The 20,697-nt window shown below is 48.6% G+C and overlaps 1 protein-coding gene across 1 annotated transcript in view; it reads left to right on the top strand.

The window, feature by feature from the left end:
* The window catches only part of HMCN1 (hemicentin 1), a 1,257,483-nt gene that overhangs the window by 1,184,432 nt on the left and 52,354 nt on the right, over positions 1–20,697 (top strand). The window lies entirely within an intron of this gene.

Below are 20,697 nucleotides of genomic sequence, written 5' to 3'. Positions count from 1 at the left end.
AAAATCACTTTTGCAGTTTAATGGAGTTCTTATCTTCCACGGGCTGTTTAATAAGGGCAATACGACCTGTTTTATATTTTGACCATGCCCACAGGCCTTACATTTGAAACATTTATGAAAGCCAGGGTGGTTTGTAACCAGCTACCTCCCACTTTCCCTACTTCAGGATTGGTTTTAAACAAATCCTCTCTCATTGATTTTGCTTTATTAAATGTTATCAATGGCCTTCTCGTGACTTTGCCCTGTAATATACGATCCTGTTTTACTAGGTACCAATGTCTACTCAAGCTATCTCTCACTTTAGCTTGGTAGGCATTGTACCCCGTGATCATTCTTATCTGGTCCTGTGTCTCTTTTTACTCTTCCAAAACTTTAATTTTGTCAGGTTTTAACAAAGTTTCCCTTTGAATGTTGGCTACCTTTTTCTTTGCCTGATTCAGTATTTTGGGGTCATATCCTCTTTGTAAGAATCTCTCATGTAAAGCATATTGAGCTTCTTCTAGAGCAACCTTATCACTACAATTCCGTTTCATTCTTAAATTTTCAGCGTAAGGAATGCTCATCTTTAGTCTAGGCGGATGGAAGCTCTCCGCGTGCAATATTGTGTTTCCCGCGGTTGGCTTCCTGTATGTGCGTGTTTGAATTCTTCCCTCTGAAATATATACGTCTAAGTCCAAATATGTAACACATGTTTTACTTATGTGTTCTGTAAATTTCAGATTGAGGTTATTCTTATCGATGTTGTTAACAAATTCACCAGCTGATTCTATTGATCCATCCCATATGATGAACAAGTCGTCAATGAATCGGATCCATTTGACAACCTGATTGTTCCAGGCATAGCTATGGTCAACTCTGAGCACCTGCTCCTCCCACCAGCCCATAGGCAAATTAGCAAAGCTGGGGGCGAAGCAGGTGCCCATCGCCATCCCCTGTAGCTGCCTGTAGGCGTCTCCCTCAAATAAAAAATGATTATTGCTGAGACACAGCCTGCGCATTTCAACCAGCATATTTGTATGCTGGTATAGATTGATAGGTCTCTGATTTAGAAAGTATCTCACTGCCGTTATCCCATCCTCATGAGAGATACTGGTGTATAAGCTAACAACATCCAGTGTAATTAAAAGGTATGATTCTTCCTATACTGTATCAGCTATTGCATTCAAAAAGTCTTTTGTATCCTGTATGTAGGCCGGTAATGTTTTAACATATGTTTGTAGAAATGAGTCAAGGTATCTGGAAGTTGGTTCAAAAAGGCTTCCAATGGCCGAAATAATTGGCCGTCCAGGTGGTTTTTCTTTATGTTTGTGAACCTTTGGGATCAGGTACAGAATTGGTATCACTGGATTATCTACTTTGAGAAAGGAATATTCAGATTTACTGATTAATCCCAATCCTTTCCATCTAGTTAAATCCTTAACATATTTATGCTTAATCTCAAATAGATTACTTTGGGGGACCTTTAAATAGCATTCTTTGTCCCTTAATTGCATCATATCTTCCATATTGTAGGCTGCCAACGACCACAAGACTAGGTTCCCACCCTTATCTGCCTGCTGTACTACAATATCTTGTCTGTCCTGTACTTTTCTAATCACAGCTTGATACTTTTTTTCAAATCCACTCTCATTCTTAAAGAACTCTTTACTGGACTTAATCGATAATTCCTTTAGGTCTTTTATCACAAGCTCAGAATACATGTCAAAAGCATCTTTAGGAGTATTTGGTGTAAATGTCGATTTTGCTTTAAAAACCTTCATAGGACTATCAAATACATCTAAACAAAACAAACCCTCTGTTTGACTAATAGATTCCACCAAATCCAACCCCTCTGTTTCTCTCAATAACTGCTGGCATGCAAACTGTACCTCCATATCTCCAACTTCCAGGTTTCCTAGATCTTCATTATTCATTCCCACATCATCTTTACGAATATTGCTTCTCGAGCTGAAAAACGTTTTCAGTTTTAGTTTCCTTATATACTTGAAAAAATAAATGCGCGTTTGCGCATAATTGAAATTTGTTCATTTACAAAAAGAGAACCCCATGGATAGTATTTTTGTTTCATTCTGGTGTCAGAATTAAATCCATTAGATTAATAACAGTAGCAGGCTCTATTTCTTCCAAACTTTGTGTTGGTAAAACTTTTTCCGACCGGATCGTTGTTCCATGCCTGCACCTTCGGTTTTTTCGTTTCCGTAATTTTCTTTTCTTTGATCCTGACACCTTGAGTCCGGTCCTGGTATAAAAAACCAAACTCTTCAAAAATGGACGGTGGGCTTATATCTGCGCATTCATTCACAGATCCCTCCTCAGATATCGTTTCAATATCTGAGCTTCCTAGCGAACTTGCTTCTGATATAGCACCGCGTTTATCCTGTGCCTTTTTATTTACTGCTTGGTTTTTAGTTGTAACTTTCGATAGCCTCTGTTTTCTAATGCTATCGAAGCGACGTGCAAAAGTATAGATCTGTCCTCGTTGGTAATCTTGTCGATCTCGCTGGAACTTCGTTGCTTTTCTTTCAGTTATTGATTGTTCATATTTTATCAAGCGAGTATTCAATTCAATTTGGATTTTTTTTTTTTTTTTTTTTTTGGGGATCAAAAACTTTTATTGCATCTTACAAATACACTGCAGATCGCCTACAACCCGTTGGGCCGGCCGCAAATAATTAGTCCAGGTGGCAGAGATATGCGATAAATTTTTACAGAGAAAACAGCCAACAAAATCAGCATCGTGACAGCCGTTACACTCACAGGTCGTGGCACTCCGGGCAGTAAATCAGAAAGTGATGGGGTTGATTCCCCAGTTTTATAAATCAAACAAACAAACAAACTAACTTGTAGGAACAAAAGCGTGGTCAGGTTCAGTACAATATTAATCATGTGTAATTATCTCCCTGTGGTTTCCCATTACAGATCCCTCTAAGGTAGCAAATTACCCTGCAGTAGGTACGCCTTCTGCCAATCCAACAGGCCAGCAATGCATAATCCCATGTCATCTTGGCCATAGTTCTCCGTGGGGTGTTAGTGCAGGTGTCCCCCCATCCAAATCCGTGCCTCTCAATCTCACATACCGTTTAGCTACCTAACCCTCCTTCCCCTCCTCATCCGAGTCTTCAGGGTCATCTTCTGGCAAAGGGTCACAGATCTCCCCCCTATAAGTATTCCACCTGGACCAGATTTTATTCCATTTCCCCGGGCATGCGCGGCTAGAGTAGACTGCCCTTTCTATCACCATTGTCTTGTCCATGTTCAGACACCATTGTGACTTGGACGGTGGGTCTGGAACCCCCCAGCGCTGCGCGACATCCCTCTTCGCCACCGCCAATCCCACCGTGACCCAGAGTCGACTGTATCGTGTAAGGTCTGTAGGTTCCCATATATTGAGGAGGCACCTCCTCGGGTCGGGCAATAGCGTCACGTCTAGCGTTTGCGAGATTGTCCGCAGTATCTGTCTCCAATATTCTTGAATTCGAGGGCAATCTCATATGGTGTGGAAGAATGACCCCTCCTCCCCGCACCCACGAAGGCAGAAGGGGTGTTCTATCCTGTGAATATGATGTAGCATTGTTCTAGTGTAGTATACCCTATGTACTATCTTCAATTGTACGAGCCGTATTCTCGAAGAGATTCCGACCTCTTTAGGCGATGCCAGTGCCTCACTCCATTCATGCTCGTCCATCTCACCAATGTCACCCTCCCACTTCGCCTTTAATTTTAGTGTCGGGTCTGGTGAGTTATTAAGTAGTTTGCGGTAGACAAGGGACGTCGCACGTTCTACCATGAATTCAGTAAGGAGACGGTCCTCCAGTGGGGCGGATTCCGGCAGGACGGTGTCTGCGGGCAGTACTGCCAGTAGTGCGTGTCTAATCTGGATGTACCTGTAAAGCTCCCTCTCACTGAGGTCATACAATTCCCTCAGTCTACTGAAGGGCAGCACTCCGCCCGCCTCCCAAAGATCTCCCACCGTGGAAATCCCTATCGTGTCCCAATGCGAAAAACCCTTACTATTTCTCAAGTGACCGAGGACTCGGGAGTCCCACAGCGGGGTTAGCTTGGTGATCACCCCCTTCCATCCTAGCGCAGCTGTTGCTGCGTGCCAAACTGCAACCGTTAGTTTAGTGGGACCCACTAAGGAGCGGAGTTTGCGATGGTCGTATAACGGAGCCAGCATGCCATCCAAGCCCAGTTGTCCCCTGTCTGTCCGGAACACCGGCTCTCCCAGCGAAGCATGTAGCCAATGGTTGATGGGTTTAAGGTGCGCCGCCCAATAGTATAATTTTAAGTTGGGTAAGGCGATGCCTCCATCAAACCAGCCTCTGTGTAGTTTGGATTAGGCGATACGGGCAGGGTGGGTCCCCCACAGGAGGGTGGAAACCAGTGCTGCCACCGTCCGAAAGAATTTGGGGGCTATCGGGTAAGGCGTGTTCTCGAGGACATATAAGAACCTGGGCAGAGCCATCATTTTGTAAAGTGCGGCCCGCCCCAAGAGTGTCAGTGGAAGGTCCGACCAGAACTTAACATCTCGTCTGAGTCTATCCACGTGGGGTTTCAAATTTTTTTCCACGAATTCTGTAGGGTCCCTGGTGACATGGATGCCTAAGTATTTGAAAGATGTACCTGCCACCCGTAGAGGGCAGCTCGGGTCAAGGGTTGGAGACTGTCCCCCCAGAACAAACAGTTCCGATTTATTCCAGTTCAGCGTATAACCCGAGATCCTGCCATGCGCATCACAGATTTGCAGCAAGGCCGGAATTCCGTCAGCAGGGTTAGACAAGTAGACCAGCATGTCGTCCGCGTAGAGGGACAGCCGGTCCTCCCACCCCTCCCTCCAGCAGATGCCGTTAAGAAGGGGTGAGGTTCTGATGAGCGTGGCAAGGGGCTCCAGCGAGATCGCAAACAACAAGGGGGAGAGGGGACAACCTTGTCTTGTACCCCTTCCCAGGATAAACTTCCGAGAGACATGGCCATTAGCCATCACTCTAGCCTCTGGGTCTGTATAAAGCAATCTGACCCATGCAATGAAGCGGGGCCCAAACCCTAGGCGCGACAGCGTCTCGAACAGGTACGCCCACTCCACCAGGTCGAAGGCCATCCTGGCGTCGAGCGCCAAAATCACTGCCTGGGACGTTATCGAGTCAGCCCTCGCCAGCACGCCATGTAGGCGTCGCAAATTCAACGCCGTGTTCCTGTGAGGCATAAACCCGGATTGGTCCGGGTGTATCAGAGAAGACAGGTGGGGCAGGAGTCGCGTCGCCAGGAGTTTGGCTAGCACCTTTACTTCCACGTTGAGCAGTGAGATAGGGCGATAAGAGGAACACTCCTCAGGTGGCCTACCCGGTTTGGGGATGGTCACTATAGTTGCTATCCGTTGATCAGGCGGGAGCGCACCCTTCTCCTGACACTCCTTGAACATGCCCAGCATATGTAAACTAAGGGCCTCCGGCATTGCCTGGTACCATTCTACCGGTATCCCGTTGGGCCCCATGGCCTTACCCGGGTTCAGGGCCTGAATAGCTAAGTGTATTTCCTCTGCGGAGATATCCGCCTCCAGTTCTTCTGATGCTTCCGGGGACAGTGTTTGGACTGCGATCGGCGCTAGCGCGTCTCTGGCCATTTCCGAGGTGACCACCCGAACAGGGGTGTAAACCTGTTCAAAGTAGTCTGCAAGGAGGTCTACTATTCTCTCTGGATTGGTGTGCAGTGTGCCATCTGCGTCCCTCAGGCGCGGAACCCCCCTAGAATTCCCTTCTCGCTTATCGAGCCATGCCAGCAGTTTCCCAGCCTTATCACCCAACTCGTAGACCGTATTCTGGGTGTCTTGCAGCTGACCCTTAACATACATACGGAGATGGTCGCTATAGATCTGCTGGTGTAATGTCAGCGCGTGTAAGGTGGAGGGTGTGGGGGACTGTTCGTGCTTCTCTGCTAGGTCCTGCAAGGTTAGGTCTATACTGTCTAATTCCCGGGAGCGCTCCCTCCTGTACCCTGTGATTGTGTTTATGGCTTCCCCCCTCAGGACTGTCTTATAAGCCTCCCACAGTACCTCGGAGGAGTGCACCGAGTTTATATTTTCAGTGAAATACTGCGATGTCACCTTTTTGAGCACCTTGCGGACCTGGGGAACCTTGAGATATGCGGCCTGTATGGGGAACAGTCGCTTACGTGATCTCGTCCGTGAGGAGAGTGTGAGTGTAAGAGGGGAGTGATCCGAGATCCCTCGAGGAAGGATCCCCATGTCCTCCGCGAGTCGGAGACCGCCCCCCAGGGTTAAGAAAAGGTCGATTCTCGACAGACTCCCATGTACTGAGGAGTTAAAGGTGTACCGGTTAGTGTTGGGGTAGAGGTGTCTCCAGACATCAACCAGGCCCATGGCAGTTAAGAATCTTTGAAGGCGGGGAACCCCCCCCGCGGGGACCTGAGTGGGGAATCTATCGAGTTGCGTGTCAAGGACTGCGTTGAAATCCCCTCCAAGGACAATCTCACCCTCCGGGAGGGCCAGAATAAACTCACCCAGTTTGGGGAGGTGTACTGAGTGCAGCGCTGGGGGAATGTATACTGAAACCAGGGTGATGAGCTTTCCCTCCCACTGACCCTGTAGGGCCGCGAAGCACCCTTGATCGTCAGTTTTCGTGAGCATGGGGATAAACCGTGTATTTTTCTGCATCAGGATGCCGGTACCTCTGGAACCGGACGTAAAGTCCGAGTGAACTACCATCTTGTACCCTCGTCTATCTAGGGCTTTGACCGCCCCCCCTGTTAAGTGTGTCTCCTGCAGAAGTATTATCATGGGTTTCTGTCTCCTGATCGCGGTAAGGACCAAACCTCGTTTAACCTTGTCCCCCAGCCCTCTCACGTTCCAGGACATGACACGCAAGGCCGGGCATTGCGTTTCAGCAGCCACCCCTCCCCTCACAGGACTGTGCGTATCTGCCATTGGGTATTCACGGGACGGTAGTGTAGTGCAGGAGAAATGTCACCCGGGAACCGAGCGCGCCTCCTCCCATCAGGAATCAGGAGGATCCCACGAGGGACACCCTCCCCCCCACCCGGGGTCGACCCACCCTCAAAGGCATTGCTGGGAGTCGCATCTCCTTGTTCGACACTCTCGTTTCGTTTAAACACATATGGAAACCTAGTTACTTTCCTTGACCGTGCATGTACGTTCCTAACATTAACAGAACCCCCCCCTCCCAACTGCCCCCTCCCTGCATCCCTGCCTAACGGACTTTCAACTGCCCGCCTCCCCAACTGAGCAGAGCGCTTTACCCAACCCACAACCAGAGTACTTGCGTGTAAGGGGGGAGAGTGTCTCCCTGAGTAGGCGGCATCCCTGCGTGCTTCCGGGGCAGTGTCGCCAGAGTCCAGAAACAGCTACCAGGCGATGTGACGACGATCAGCAGTAGTTAGCGAGGCCCTTGTATGAACGGGGGTCATTCTTCTTCGCCATTCCCTGCAGGTCCATGCGAGTGTGAGCCCTCTGTCCCACTCCGGTCGGATGACTGCGAGCCAGTCCCGTTGTGTCCTCCGCGGTTGGTCCGGTGCCTGGATGATTTACGTTGTCGGTCCACAGTGTGCCATCCCTCCAACCAGTCCCGGGCAGCGTCCGGGGTGTCAAAGAACCATACTTTCTTGTCTGCTATCACTCGCAACCGGGCCGGAAACTGCATCGAGTATTGTAGTTCTTTCTCCCGCAATGTTTTCTTGACCTCCAGGAAGGTCTTCCTCCTCCTGGCGACCTCCGCCGTGTAATCCGGGAAGAACGCTATCTTCGAGTTCTGGATCTGGATGGCCGGTGCCACCCGTGCGGCCTGCAGGATGGTGTCGCGGTCTCGAAAATTGAACAGTCTTGCCAGTATTGGCCGAGGTGGCCCACCAGTCTTGGGCTTCCCCCCCGGCACCCTGTGGGCCCGTTCCACCGAGAAAAAGTTCGATAGCCCCTTAGGTTGGAGCTTGGTCCTAACCAACTCCTCCACGTAGAGATCCATGGCACCCGTGTCCTCCGATTCCGGCACTCCCAAAATTCGGACGTTGTTGCGTCTGGAGCGCCCTTCCTGGTCATCCAACTTGTCACGAAGCAGTCTGTTATCCGTCTGTAGTCGTTCCATCGCCGTCTGCAGTTCCGATACATCCTCAACCAGGGATTTGGTGACTACCTCCATTTGCTTGACCTTTTCCGACATCTTGTGGAGGTCTGCCCGGATTAGCGTGACCTCAGTAGCCGTAGCACCCACCGTCGCCTGTACTTGCGCCAACGCCGCCAAGACGTCCTCAATAGTGGCCTTCTTGGTGCCCTCCGGTTCCATCGTTTTCCCCCCCCGTTTTGCGCTGGTCATGGGGCGGGGAGTGCTTGTCATAAGCAAATTTGTCCAGCCTGGCCTGGGCGGCAGTTAGTTTGGGTCCTCTCTGTGACATGGCGGACACCCTCTGAAATGGAAGGTCCATCGTGAGGGATTACGGGTGCTCTGTGTGTCCACTCGATGGTAGGTCCGGACCCCAGCCGACACAGCAGGGGGCGCGGGGCACCGCGTCCTCGAATGGCACCAGATGTAGTGGCTTCCCCCTCCCGGCCAATCCGTATGTTACTCCGGTGCTCCTGGTCAGTAAGATGTGGGCCTGGCCAGGCCTGTAAGTGCAGCCCCGCCGTCGCCAATGCGTGGCCTCCCTCCAGGTATGTACAAGTCAGTGCCTGCTCGCCCGTTCCTGCCAGGCAAGCAGGGGGGGGAAGGAAAATCACACCCCCGGCGCCTACTTCCACCAGGGCGAAGTCAAGGGGTCGCGACGCCCCCTCCAGACAACCGGGGCCCGGGACCGACCACCGCCCAGCAGGGGGGGGTCGCCACTGAAGGGACTCAACGTGTGTCCAGCGCCCAAGATGGCCGTACCTCCTACGTGGAGTTCGGCGTCCGTGGAGGCTGCAGGCGATGGCCACGGCCCCCCGCCACCGCCGCCGGGGGTCGCGGAGCCCCGCTCGTGTCAACAGGTGTCCGTGGAGAAGAGGGACAAAGTGGCTCGACATCCGCGGCCAGCCGGCACTTCCGGCCTGATGTGTCCGCCGGGAGGCAACTTCCGGCCGGCCACAGGGACTACTGTGGCTCCGGTGCTCACTGGGAGAAGACAGGCCGCACCGGACTCGGGCTTCAGTGGCGGCTCCGGGGCCGCAGACTCGCCGGATCAGCCTCTAAGTCACTCCGCCGGGTGCCGCACGGACTCCGGCTCTCTTCCGCCCCGTCTTGCACTGTTAGGTGTCGGATAAATGTCTCGGATGGTTACGGGAAGCCTTCCCTGCTCCGGAGCCTCTTCAAGTTGCAGCCGCCATCGATGGCTGCTAGCCACGCCAATTTGGAATTTTTTCACGTCATCTTCTCCCATGCTTTTATTTAATTCAGCTTCTATCGCGGTAATTTGGACCAGGATTTTTTCTCGATCATTAGAAGCATATTTTATTAATATTTTCATCATATTCGCCGATGCTTCAGCATTGTTAGCCGCCCATTCACCCAACATTTCGGGGTGTGGATTCTCATAGGTGGGGTCTGTCAACACACGTAAGCCTCTGGGGTTCCTCCCCACATCGAGATACTTACTCAGTGACTTCACCTCCCACCATTTAGAAATTTCATTACGTCTACGTTTTTCAAGTTTTCTTTTCAGCGTTTGAATGTTGTTTTCATTACCCTTCCCAGTGGAGTCCACTCCACGTTTTGGTTCCTCCATTGTCTGGCGTTTTTCACCAAACACAGAATCTGCAGCTTCTTCCCGTAATTTCATTAAACTTTCCATTTTCAAATATTATTCAAACCAGGGGCGATTCCTTCCCACAAAAAAATGTCATTTAATGTGTCACTTTTGCTCGATTCGCTCACCTCACCGAATACTACTGTTTCGGTATCCTCTCCCCACTGTTCTTCGAATTCCTGCCGCTACCTCTGCACTCGACTCACCCGGCGTAGCGCTTCCTTCCGAAAGCTCTCAGCCGACAATCTCGTCGCTCGGCAATATATATATATATATAATCTTTATTTGCATTTGTCTTTATTTCAACACAGGTACATCATATATTTTTCAGCAGTTGGAGCAGTGTCATTTTAAGACAGTTTTTCAGAGGCACAGGCATGTGCAACATTGATACATAGTCTAGGAACGTGCAACATTGATACATAGTTTAGTGATGCATATTTTGTGCAGACGGGATCTGTCATAGTAGATCCTATGTAAAAACTTAAGCTGGATGAGATGGAGTCGTGACTTAATGGTCACTTCGCGCTGGTGCATCAATGCAGTCTCCCGGTCGAGGCCATCTAAGGCTCCCAGCTCCAGTTCCCATGTTGCCCTTAGTTTCAGGAGGGTGTCTGGCTTGTTATTTATTATGGTCCGGTACGTCCAAGAAACTGCCTTTTCATTAATTTCTCTCAAAAGGAGTCTACCCTCTAACAGGGCATATTCAGGGAGTCCCTTCATGTCGATTCGCTGCGCCCCTATGTGTGGGTCAACTGCATATATTTGTAGCATTGCTTCTGGTGCAAGTCATACTCTTTTTGGAGATGGGGAAAAGTGGCAAGTTATTTGCGGTCTAGTATGTCTTTAATTTTGGAAATGCCCAACAAGTCCCACTTCTTGAACCCTTTCAATATTACAAATTCTTTGAGTCTCCTTCCCACCCAAAGTGGAGTCTCTCTTGTAACTCGGTTGCTCCACTTCATTTGCCTTTCTGCTTTCTTCCAGGCAGTTATCACCACCTGCGTGGCTGCTAATAAGTTTGTAACTCCATTTACGTCATATAGGTAGTGCGTGTGTGGGCATGCCTCAATTTGGGCACGTTCCAATGCATATGTGGGGTGGTCTCTTGGCATGTGTTCCCAGTCGTTGACAACAATTAAATGGGCCACCCAATAATATGCCCTGATGTCTGGCAGTGATATGCCCCCGTTGTATTAGTTACGATGAAGTGTGGCAAGTGCTACTCTGGGGGCCTACCATCCTAGAGGAATGTCTGTATCGCTTCATCTATCTTAATAAAAACCTCTTATGGGAATGGGTAGTATGTGTTCTGGAGTTTATACAGAAATGTTGGCAGTGTTATCATTTTGTATAGTACCACTTTCCCAAGTAGTGTCAGGGGCAGTGTTTTCCATCTTTCTATGTCAGTATTAAATTCTGCGAGGACTCAATATTGGTTTCGGTTTAGAGTTCTGTTCTATTTGTGGAGACATATATGCCCAGGTATTTTATCCCATCTTTTATTTTTTAAGCTGCCTCAAGGACTAATGGGATTCAAAGCAGTAGTTTGCTGGGTAGAGGCAGGATTTCTTCCAATTAATGTTATATCCCACATGCTCTCCATAGTGCTCAAAGGTGTCTAAAATACTTGGGAGTGTAACCATGGGATTTGAGATGTAGAGAAGGATATCATCTATATGTAGGAATATGCGTTCATCCGTGGTCCCATTTCCGTCTCTGCATGCATGCGAGGGGCTCTAGCATAAGGGCCACAAGGAGTGAGGATAGGGGACATCCTTGTCTCGTACCGCATCCCTATTGGAAACTGTTTGGAGGTTGATCCATTTATTCTCACCCGAGCCATTGGTTGTTCGTAGAGGATAGTTATTCATTGTCTAAATTTGGGGCCCAATCCTCAATTTCTCAAGGGTCAACAAGAGGAAGGGACAATGGACAGTGTCAAATGCCTTTTCTGCATCTAGTGATAATATTAAGTCTGGTCTGGCACTTGCTATTTCTAGCCAGTTGTGCAGTCTAAGCAGGTTTAGTCTAGTTGACCTCTTGGGCATAAAGCTGGATTGGTCTCAGTGGATGTGGTTGGATATGACTGTTGTAAGCCTACATGTTAATATGCAAGCTAGAATCTTTGTTTCTGTATTTAAGAGCGAAATGGGTCAATAGGAAATGCATTTATCTGGCGGTTTGTCTTTTTTATGTATTACCTACTTTTTGCATTTCTGGAAATAAGTTCAGAAGATGAGGGCTGAGCGAGGTCGCATTTTGCTTATATAGCTCTGATCGAAGTTATTTAGGACCCGAGCTTTCCCGGGCTTCAGATAGCTCACAGTTTCTCTAACTTCTGCAAGTGCTATTTCTTCTTCTAATGTTTAGGGTTCGCTGTCTTCTAACCTGGGGACCTCTATTTCGGCTAAGTATCTTTCTATTTGTGTTGTCTCTGCTAGGGGACGTTTCGCATAAAAGTCTCATAGTAATGAGCAAAAGCAGTGCTTATCCCGGTGGGCATTGTGTAGATTTGTCCGTCTTCTGAGTCTCTCTGGGTCACCCATCTACTATCTATTTTTTTCCTACTGAGCCCTGCAAGTAACTGGCCTGCCTTGACTCCGGCACCTTAGAGGCACTGGTACATCGCTTGAATCACATGCTGCGCGTCTCTCTAAGCGAGAGCCAAGTACTCCTGGCGGAGAATTCGCATCCTTCGTAAAAGCGAGGAATCATCACTGTTTAGGGCTTGCGTCTCGATCTGGAGAAGTCTTGATTCGATTTCGGCTATCTGTTCTATTTCTCTACCTTTTTTATGAGCTATTATGTTCTGGGCTCTGTCTCTTAAGACTGTTTTGTAATCCTCCCAGAGTGTGATGGCGGATTTTACAGATCCCACGTTTTCTTTAAAGTAAAGTTCTGTGTCTGTCTTCATTTCTCGGGTAACTTCAGGGTCTTTAAGGTCCCAGGCACTAAGTTTCCAACACAAAAAATCTAACCAAAATAAGGACAAAGACATATAAGAAATGAGAAGAAAAACAAATGCACACAAACAAACGGGGGGAGAGGTACTCCTTGTCTGCTTACTGTCCTTTCGGCTCTCAAACGGCCCAATATTGTTCATCCATCTTCATTGTCGCCTTGCCATGTCTGGGATGTTGATTCATGCACCATTTTGTCTGAGTTAGGTTGCTTGAGGAGGTTAATGTTCTGGAACAATGGATGATCGCTGTCCGAGTCTGAAGAAATGTCTTGTTCTGTGTGTTCTGTGGAGTGCCACTGTATAGTCCCAGTTTTGTGAGTCCTCCTCCTTGCCTTCTCTCTCGGGTGAGTGCTTTCTGAGTCTGAGGTTTGGAGTATGGTATTAGTGGATTTTCTGCTTCGATATGGTGTTGCCCTGGCGGAATCTCCTGAGCGGGCAGCATTAATGCTCAATTTTCATCTCGGTGATCTAGGTCTGCTGTCTGTTGGGGGTCATATCCTGGAGGGTGCCGTTTAGTCCCCTATAATTTTCCTTGTAGGACTTTCCTCCACCCATTGCCATGCTTCTACTGGTGTTTGAAAGAAGAGCGTTCTGGACTGGTATATCACTTTTAGTGTAGCCGGAAAGAATAGCATGTACTGGATCTGAAGGCTCCGCAACTTTTCTTTCACCGTGTCAAAGGTCTTGCGTTGTTTTTCCATTTCTCTGGAATAGTCTGGGAACACCATTACTTTAGTATTCTCAGTCCGGATTTCTCCATTTTGCCTCATTTCCCTAAGTATGAGGTCCTGATCTTAATAATTTAGAAAGCACGTAATCAGAGACCTTGGCGGTGCTCTGGTTGGGGGTTTCGCCCCTGGTATTCTGTGGACCCTCTCGATCACGAAACAGGGGGAGAATCTCGCATTTGGGAGAGAGACTGTCAGCCATTTGCACAGGAAGGAACACGCATCTGATTCTTCTATTGCTCTGGAAAGCCGATGAAACGTAGGTTGTTCCTATGAGCTCGATTATCTGCGTCATCTACCCTCTATGTCACCTGCTTCATAGCTGTGGTTAGAGCTTTCCTGAGAGTGTGTGAAGTGTTGTCTACCTCTGATATTCTTTGCTTGGCTTGCGTGACCTTTGCGTTGCATAGATTCTTGGAGCAGCAAATTGACATCAATTCAAATTTAATCATTCCTACCATCCATCGCTTCTCTGGATGATTGAATGGCTTGGAGCAGTACATTATTTTCTGGCACGTGAGGTGCCGTCTCAGGCTTGTGCCCCAGGGGCATTCAGGACTTTAGTGAATTTGCCCATTCTCCCCAGCCTTTGTAGTTTGGGGTCTTTATCTTTTGCCATCTAGGGCTACTTCTGAGTACTGCTGGAGGTGGGGAGTCAAGCTGTTATATTAATGGTCCGGCATTGAGTTTCCTGGTTGCTTTTGGTGTAGTTACTAGATTGGACCAAAGTACTTCCTCGTGTGCTGGGCTTGCCGGACTCCACTTCTGCTCAGGGTGTGTCGTGGTCTGGTCTTGGATTCAGGCTGCCCGGATGTCTCAGGGCATCAACACCTAGTTCGGGGTTGTAATTCTGGTAAAGGGCTAAGTGTGAGAAAGAGGCTCTATATATACTGGACCAAAGTAAGGTACAGTGTGTATAGAGGCCACCAACCCCAGAGGTATAACAGAGGTTAAAGTCAGGGCTGACCATGAGGCGCTAGGGGGCGCACAGCGGAATGGCTGGTTAACACCGCAGCTCCGCCGGACAGCCGTTAACAGAAAGGGCTTTCACCAACCAAATGCCCTCAGAATGACCATCGGAGCATAGCGACTTGAATGGGAAGGTATCGCAGACCCAACGCGACGCTTTTCCACTAACAGGATTGCCGATGTCACGGGATTTCGACCAATTTGCCTTCCCGTAGCCAGCAAGCATCCAAGATGGCGACGCCGTCACGGACAACTCCTGGGTCGCGTAAGACGGTGGGTGCGCTAACAAATCCAGTAGATGCTGCCCGGCTTGCCGCGCGTCCATCGCAATAACCCTTGCGCCATGTTACTCGTTGAGGCAGAGTTTTAAAACAAGACTGTGCGGAGCACGGCACCTATCACAATAACGGCAGGCTCTCACAAAATGGTGGCGCCTATATTATCAGAACTGCGTGATTCGCCGATGACCACCGCACTTAGCCCCAAGTGTGCATTGCGACGTGTGGAGCATCATTACTAAAACGCCCCAGCTCCTGTACCTGAAGCAGAGTAATAACTGCGTGACTGCGCGAGCCCTGGTGATACCGACCCTGCACCACAACACAGAGCACGGAGGCGAATGGCGCGAACACACAACATAGCGCGCAATGCTGTGCACTGAACGCAACCTGTACCACTAATACACAGCGCTGCTGCGTACGTGCACCCTGTTCAACTTGAAGCAGACCGGTGCCTTACAACTACATAAGGCGCGCTCGGCCGATATTCTACTTCAGCATACAGTGCCCACTGCAGGGCTAGCCAGCAGGGTGTCCCAAAGCAGAACACCACTTCAAGGGACGTGTCGGGTTTGCGCTGAGTGGGCACTCAAAACTCACCATCCACTGCAAACGCAACAGGTGCCGAGTTTCTTCATCTCACGGCCAAGCACTTGGAGGCAATTAGCTGCTGTAATACCACCATATAGACGACGACGTATACTCTCACGACCAGGGTCACGTCCACAATCACTGGCGCAGCGACGACATCCTTAGCAGACATGGGTACGTCCAGACAGGCAACAACCGAAGATAAATTTCGAAAACAAAAAGGCGCCAAAGAATACTGAAGAAATGGCGAGCTCCGCCACAGGGGCCGAACAGACACCAACCAACAATATGGAAAAGATACTCCTAGCTATTCAATCGAACTTACAGGACATCAATGGCAAACTAGACAGCCTGACATGCCGCGTGGATAACATGGCGGCCAAGTTGGAGAAGCATGGCGAACGTTTGGAAACGGCTGAAACGCGCATCTCTGCAGTTGAAGACGAATCCATTCTACCACTAACAGAAGTACCGACATGGAACGTGTATTGGATGTCATCAAAGCGAAAGCAGAGGAGTTGGAAGCGCGTTCAAGGCGCAATAACGTACGCATCGCGGGTTTGCCAGAAACGACGAACACTGGTCGTATGGAACTGTACGTGGAACAATTATGTAAAGAAATATTCGGAGCTGAAGCACTATCGCCTATATTCGTCGTGGAAAGAGCCCATCGATCACTTGCGCCACATCCACCAACAGGAGCCCCGCCGCGGCCCATAGTTGCCAGAATATTGAATTATCGAGATCGTGACACTCTCCTGCGGCTAGCGCGTGAAAAAGGCGCAATCACCCATCAAGGAAACCACCTTCAATTCTACCCGGACCACACTGTAGCTGTCCAACAAGCGTGGAGGGAATTCTCGGCTGTGAAGGCGAAGCTTCGCGATTTGCACATAACTTATTCCATGCTGTCCCCGGCAAGATTGCGGGTGATGTGGGAAGGGAAGGCGGTCATACTGTCTAATCCAAAAGCTGCGTAGGAGTTCGTTAAAAAAGTGGTGAAGCAAAACAAAGAAACGGCGCGCAGAGAACAACAAGACTCTGAATGAACACGAGCTACTGACTTGGTGGGTTTGATGCCCGCGCGGCGGTAAGGTCTTCTTATCTTTATTGTTTGAGCAAGGTGCTGAGGCATAACAACCTCCTACCTCTGCGCCATTTCGACTGTCTACACCCTATGCTACTGGCAAAGGTACGCTCTTATCTAAATACAACGTCCCTACCTTTCTCCTCCTGGTCACATATCCGCGTGCCACCGGTTGGCATGGGCATGATGTGGCACGGCTGAGACTCTCCCCTGAACTTTATGTGTGGACTTGACATGCTCGGGTCACATAGCCACAGACTGTGCCCTACGCGCTAATGACCACAATGTGCCCCAAGCATTAACTATATAAGTAAGACTGCCACTTTAGCTGCTGAGATGGCACACGTTCACTATTTCCAAGTACAAGGCATGTCATTGCGCGTATAGTTGCGATGAATAGACCTTTGCCTTGCAGTTCATGATTGCTTCTATAGCTCTGTCGTCTCTGTTTGTATGTAAGGCTTATATTGTCTTTGACGACTGTTACTGCCAATTAGTTTGTTGCACACATGACTCAAAGGTGGTTAACTATGAATGTTTTGAATGTATATGATATTATGGTTACCCCTACAATGTACGATCAATGTTGCTGCTCTTTAGAGCTGTCCACATCCATTCAGTTGGATGGCGAGATGTGCCCCAAGCGGTCCTCCACAAGGGTGGTCCCCAACTCAGTTATGTTATTGGGAGCTGTTCTAATGGGTGTCAGGTTTCAGCACGATCCCCTTAGAGTTATGGTTATCAAAGGAGTTTGTTGGGGAATATGGCTTCGGCATAGTTGGGTTGCTGAAGGTGGTGGGCCCGGGTTAAGTTGGGGTTTTGTTCAACGATCACTGCCAGGGCATTTAAGATGCATTGCTAATTCCCAATCTGTGTATCCAGTACAGAATATTCATACATGCAGACTATCTGTGCCGGGTGTTGTGTCAATAGATCCTCTGGTACAACCACTACAATTATATTACCTACAGTTCCAAGGATATGGCTGACACTAGAAATTTAAACCTATTGTCTTGGAATGTTCGGGGCATCACTAATTCGGAAAAAAAACAGACCGATTTTTGCGGGGTTTGACAGACATCACATAGATATCGCGCTATTACAAGAAACCCATATAGCCCCGACGATGTGCAGGAAGATTGGATCGAAATGGGCCGAATCCTGCTACTCCTCCACATACTCTTCTTATTCCAGGGGGGTTATGACGCTAGTCAGAAGAGGCATTAACAACAAAATTAATTGATCCATCCTAGATCCTAATGGCAGATATGTGATCATCTCTGGTGTGCTGAGAGGCCAACGCCTGACGTTAGTAAATGTGTATGGCCCAAATACAGATGCCCCTGACTTTTTTCAGGAGATTTGGAATCACATGCTGGAATTTACTGGGACGAATATTATATGGGGGGGAGACTTTAACGTGGCATTAAGTGATTCACTACACCGTTCTGAATCCTCCGTGGAACCACACAAGCAGGCAAGAGGGAAAATATGGGACATGATCTGGTTGGGATCTGATAATATACTATTATGGACGACAAAACAGACGACACTACCAAGAACCATCTCTGACCACAACCCGATCACATTGCAATTACAGATACCACATTACACACGCCACCACCATTCAGTTGGAGATTTAATGCCAAAGCACTTTTAGACCCACTATATGCAGACACCATTGCCACCGCAATGAAGGAATACTTCCAGTTGAATGTAGCCTCCGTGGATGACCCAGGTATACTGTGGGAGGCGTTTAAAGTGACTTTGCGTGGGGTCTGTATTAGCACCTCAGTTGGGATACTGAAGGATATCAGACACCAGATAACGAAATGCGAAGCCAAACTGAGAACGCTTGAGAAGGCCTATGAGCGGACGCAGAATACTACCATCATGGGTGATATTAGACAGGCATACACAGAATATCAGACGTATGCCACTGATGAATTGAAATATATCACTAAACGTCCTCTGGCTAGGCAGTTTGGGGAGAGTGGTAGGCCTGGTAGGGTACTTTCATTGAAAATCTGTGAGGGTAAGAAACTGCAAACAATTACACAAATACGGGATGCTGGGGGCACACTATGGACACAACCGGAGGACATACTCCGCTGTTTTGTAGACAACTATAGTGCACTGTATGAATCCAAACATACACCACCCCCCGAAGAAACATTCGAATATCTGCGTGATGTTGCCATTGCCTGGCTCTCAGATCAGCAACGTGAATATTTAGCGAAGCCCATAACGGTAGAGGAAGTAACAGATATCATTAAATCCCTTCCCAATGGCAAGGCACCTGGCCCAGATGGGTATACTTGTGAATTTTACAAGACATACGTAGACATGTTAGCCCCACACTTAGTCGACATGTATGGTAACTCTTTAGATCAGGGCACATTTCCCCCGTCACTACGTGAGGCCATGCTAATAATGCTCTTAAAGCCTAATAAAGACCCTGATCTCTGTGAATCCTATCGGCCTCTATCCTTACTCAATGTCGACTCCAAAATATTAGCCAAGCTACTAGCGGTCAGACTACAGCCTCTGATGACTAACCTCATCCTACCGGATCAGGCGGGGTTCATACCCACAAGGTCCACATCCCACAACACCAGGACGCTGTTTGCGGTCTCCCATTACTTAACACCCAACACTAAAGCGGTGGCCGTTATGCTCGACGCCGCCAAGGCATTCGATTCGATTGAATGGTCCTATTTGCTCACGATGCTCTAACGTATGGGTTTCCCCTCTGGTTTCATATCATGGGTCACTCTCCTCTACACCAATCCAGTGGCACGGGTGCATGTAAATGGCTACGTTTCCGACCCCTTCCACATCGAACGTGGCACCAGGCAAGGGTGCCCACTGTCTCCCTTACTATTTGCCCTTGCGCTGGAACCACTTGCATGTATCATCAGGCAGACGCACAATCATTCTGCACTTCATTTCCCTGGCAGGCCACTGCACATTTCCATGTACGAAGATGATATGCTTTTATATATCAGAGACCCTGATCAGAACATGAATCCTTTACTCCGCGAATACATTAAATTCGGGAGACACTCAGGCTTGCAGATCAACTGGGATAAATCTTCCATAATCCCACTCACCGACACCACGGCGCGCCGCGATACAGAATTCCCACTGGATTGGCAGACCGACCCTATCAGATATTTGGGAGTGTGGTACAGTAGGAACCCCGAGGAGATTATCTGAACTAATTATGGTAAGGTATTAGATAAAATGGCAGAGAAGATTGATAGGTGGATACAATTGCCATTGTCATTGGCTGATCACATTGCCATAGTAAAAATGAATATCCTGCCCAAACTACTATACCTCTTCAACAATATACCAATCACACCTCCAACGGCAGTGTTCAACAGCATAACCACGTTGGTTCTGAAACTCATTTGGGTGGGCATACAAGCACGCATAGACTTACGCACACTGACCTTACCGTATGAAAAAGGCGGCTTCTGTGTCCCAGACTTCTACTTGTACTATCTCTGTGCGCAGGCGCAATATGCAACATACTGGTACTACAAGGTCCCGTATTTGATGCATACAGCGGTCGAGGAGGGGGACGCCTCTCTGATACCACTAACAGCTATAGTTACACATAAACGCCCGCCACTACATACGGCAGATATCAACACAGTCGATACAATTACTGTCGCCTGGAGATCACTGGCCAGGCTGACACACAAATCACCACTTTATGCACTGGCACTACACCTGCACCATCACCCCCAGATCTCAGTCACTGCTGAACAGGTGGGGGTGGATCTCCTGAGACAGGCGGGTATAGACACATTTGGAGATCTGTACTGCAATGGCACCTTCAGACACGTAGACGATCTGTCCTATATCAGCAATCAAACCACACTACTATAGATTACAAAGAGCCATTCGGGATCTCTACTCGAACTACCCAACGGAACCCCCATGCTTAGAAACACTACAGTGCATCATCACATCCCCCAACACGTCACATTTAGTTTCGCGACTGTATAAAAAGGCCCAGAGCGAGATTCCGTTCACTTCCATTAAAGCGTGGACACGCTGGAATGAGGCATTGCCAGACCCGCTTTCTGAGAAAGAATGGTACACGACTTGCGCTCTAATTAGATTGCTCACTCCCAATGGGAATTTACGCATCCTTCATTTAAAATATATACATCAAACTTACCACACCCCATCGCGCCTTCATAGATTTGGGTTGAGAGTGGATGCCAAATGTAAACGCTGTGAGGAACAGGAAGCGGACTTTGTGCATCTGGCATGGTTATGTCCGAAAATACGGGACTACTGGGGGAAAGTTACTGCGATACT

The sequence above is a fragment of the Lissotriton helveticus genome, chromosome 1_1, assembly GCF_964261635.1.
Source record: "Lissotriton helveticus chromosome 1_1, aLisHel1.1, whole genome shotgun sequence".
NCBI classification, from domain to species: domain Eukaryota; kingdom Metazoa; phylum Chordata; class Amphibia; order Caudata; family Salamandridae; genus Lissotriton; species Lissotriton helveticus.
The sequence above is the reverse complement of the archived record's forward strand: the minus strand, read 5'-3'. Positions and strand labels throughout refer to the sequence as shown.